Source organism: Capsicum annuum, chromosome 5, assembly GCF_002878395.1.
Source record: "Capsicum annuum cultivar UCD-10X-F1 chromosome 5, UCD10Xv1.1, whole genome shotgun sequence".
Taxonomy (NCBI): domain Eukaryota; kingdom Viridiplantae; phylum Streptophyta; class Magnoliopsida; order Solanales; family Solanaceae; genus Capsicum; species Capsicum annuum.
The window spans coordinates 108,150,632-108,154,344 of NC_061115.1; positions in this window are offsets into that span (position 1 = coordinate 108,150,632).

Sequence of the window (3,713 nt, forward strand, 5' to 3'; positions counted from 1 at the left end):
TTAGACAACAATTGCTAGATCTACACCGAGCATGGGCTAGTGGCATGCCTTCTCCTCCACTCCCTGAAGATCTTAGGAATATCCCTAATTGACCACCGCTCTCTCAGGCATAATTCTTTATTCCCATTGAGTTACCAGAGCACGCACCAGGAATTAATCCACGGCAATATTACCCTGTCACTTTTAGTGTGCCCCTGGAAGTTCCTCAACCAAGGCCTGTGACTCAGCCGGCGCCACTGGCAGCACCTGTGTTCGTGGCTCCGCCACCACCTGAAGCTCCCACATATGTTGTGCATCTGATAATAGTGCTTCCTCGGTCTGCTAGTGAGCCAATATTGAAAGTTTCAGATAGTCAGTATTATGCCCCGGAGCCTAGTTTGAGAATGAATGAACCGTATGGGTATGCTCAGCCACCTGCATTTCCATTTGATATGGAGAAACCTATCACAACAGAGGAAAAGGAGGTCATAGCGCAGAAATTGAAAAGTTTAGAATAGGCCATTAGGAATTTGCAGGGAACCGGAGGTTATAGGAGTGTTTCCTATAAAGATATTTTTATGTTCCCAGATGTCAACCTTCCCCTCGATTTAAAAATTCCTAAGTTTGAGAAGTATGCTGGGCACGGTGATCCCATGGAACACTTGAGACCTTATAGCAACCAATTGAGGGCTGCAGAGGGAAGGGAAGAGTTGTTTATGGCTTTATTTGGTGAGAGTCTTTTCTATCTGGCTTCAAAATGGTTTGTCGATCAAGATATCGACAAGTGGAACAGCTGGGATGAATTAGCTTCTGAATTTGTGCAACATTTTCAGTATAACGTCGACCTGATTCCTGACAAAAAATCCTTGGTCAACATGAAGAAGAAAAGCACTGAAGGCTTTAGGGAATACGTGATAAGGTGGCATAAATAGGCCGCTAGGGTAAAGCCTCCAATGAAGGAGAGTAAGCTGGTAGAGATCTTCATTCAGGCACAGGATGAGACCTATTTTTAACATTTACTTCTGGCAATGGGAAAGTCTTTTATTAAAGTCCACAAAATGGGAGAGATAATAGACGACAGAATCAAGATTGGCCGAATAGTAAGTTTTGCCGCATTAAAAGCCACCACACAAACGATTCAAGATGGATCTGGCGCGTTCGGAGGTAAAAAGAAGAAATAGGACATGGCGACCACTGTTGCTGGACCCCATTGCTATCTTAAAAGACTGCCTCACCCCTATCCCCAATCCCAAGCCCAAGCCTATGTCCAAGCTCCATATATTCTTCCCCACTATTACTACCCTCCGTAAAATCCACCATATGCCATTCCACCTCCTTTTTACCCAGTATATCGCACACAACCATATGCCCAAACCCCTTCTTACCCGCAACGGCGTGCATAAGCTCTAAAAAATCATCCATTAGCTCCACCAAATTACCAGAACTCCTCCAGACCCAGTTTCTAACCCAGGCCCGAGTACAAGAAAGAAAAGGCGGTCAAAAATCAGCTCATACCTCTTGGGGAGTCATATGCTAGCTTGTTTGATAGGTTGAAAAAGATGAAGGTCTTAAGCCCAATTCAAGGAAGGCTTTTAAATCCACCTCTGAGGAATCTCAATTATTATTTAAGGTGTGCATATTGTTCTAACATGCTAGGCCACGATATCAAGAAATGCTAGTATTTAAAAAGAGCTGTCCAAGATTTAATTGGCATAAATCAAATTCTGGTCCAGGCCCCGGAAGCTCCAAACATTAACCAGAATCCATTGCCAACCCTTGCTGAAACCAATATGTTAGAACTAATATATGATGGGAAAAAGTCATCAAGGTATTATAAGCCTATTGTCAGAATACAAACCAATGAGGATAAATCAGTGAATATGGCAGATTCGTTGAAAACAATGTTATAAAGCCAGAAATGAATGGGAGAAGATAAAGCCCAAAAAAGAACAAAGAAGCCCGTGATCATAGTGCAAGGTCCCATAAGATAGGTTAATTTAAGTTAGGATAAACCTAAGTTGATAGTGGTAGGATCTCCGGATAATCCTATATTGACAGTGAAAGGAGCATTGGAAGTGCCTATTGTCCTCAAACCAGTGATCCAACCTCTGATAGTTGATATGAAAAAGGTTTCCTAGAACTATAAGCGGACTGTGATGAACTATCAGGGGAAGGAAGTAGTGGAAAATATAGATGAGGTAGGGGGTTTGACTCGGTCAGGAAGATGCTCGTGCATAAAAGTTTAAGGAAGTCCAAGACAATTATGAGTGGACCTTCATCTATCAAAAAAACTATCATCGAAGAAGTAGCCGAAGAATTTTTGAAAAATATGAAGTTGCCAGAGTATTCAATAATAGATCAGTTGAAGAAAACCCCTGCTCAAATTTCCATTTTATATTTGTTGTTGTATTCCAAGGAACATCATGATATTATACTAAAGGCATTAAATGAAGCATATGTTCCTAGGGATATTATAGTAAATCATCTTGAGAAAATGGTTGGAAAAATCTTTGAGGTCAATCGGATCAGCTTCTCTAATGATGAGTTTCCTGTTGAAGGTATGGGGTATAATTGGGGTCTTTACATTATGGTGAAGTGCAAAGATTTGTACGTCACTCATGTCATGATTGACGGATGTTCAGGTGCAAACATCTGCCCTATTTCTACTTTCCAAAAGTTGAATACTAGTGCTGAGAGGATCAGGCCCAACAATGTATGTGTCAGGACTTTCGATGGTGAAAAATCAAACTCCATTGGCGAAATAGAACTAATGTGGAGTATAGAGTCTGTTGATTTCTCCATAGAGTTTCAAGTATTGAATATAAACTCCTCTTACAATCTGTTGTTGGGAAGAATGTGGATTCACAAGGCCAAGACGGTGGCATCTACATTGCACCAAATGATCAAGTTTGAGCATGACAGGCAAGAAGTGGTTATTTATGGTAAAGAGGATTTTTCCGCTAACGAAGATTCTCCCTTGTCCCTTATTGAAGAAAATAATGTAGAAGAGACATTTGTCTATCAAACTTTTGATGCAGTGCCAGTAGATCGTATCCTTGAAGGACAGGTTATCCCAGGATCATAATTGTATTCTTCTTCTATTATGATGGTGAGTGAGCTTTTGATATATGGATTTATGCCAAGGAAGGGTTTGGGAATGTCTCTGCACGGTATCGTTCATCCCATATGTCCGATAGAGAATATGCGCACTTTTGGTCTGGGATTTAAACCCACGAGTAAAGATTTGAAGAAGGCCAAGGGTAGGAAAAAGGAAACATGGTCACTCCCTCACCCAATGCCGCTACTCAGGGAATTATTTGTCAAGAGCGATGTCACAAAACCTATAGAATTTAAAGTTGAATTGGTTGGTAACTTCCAGAACCTGTTGATCGATATTGACATGGTTGAAATAGGAAAGGATACCAGTAAGGCGGATATGTTGTTCATAGGTCTTGAGTTCCAGCTCAACAATTAGGAAGTTACTCCTCTCCCCATCAAGAAGGAGTTTTGGTAGTTCATTTTGTTTTTATTTTTGTTTATCCAAATTATTCCAGGGTTGTAATTTGGAATTTAGCTTGTTTATATTTTGTTGTTTTTGTTTAAACCCTCATATCTTTCCCTTTTAAATAAAATGAAATGCTCCTCTTATTTTGTGTTTAATATATTTTGTTTTTGTCCTTTTCTTTATACAGTTCTCTTTATGCTGATTCTAATGACATGACATGCATGCAGAA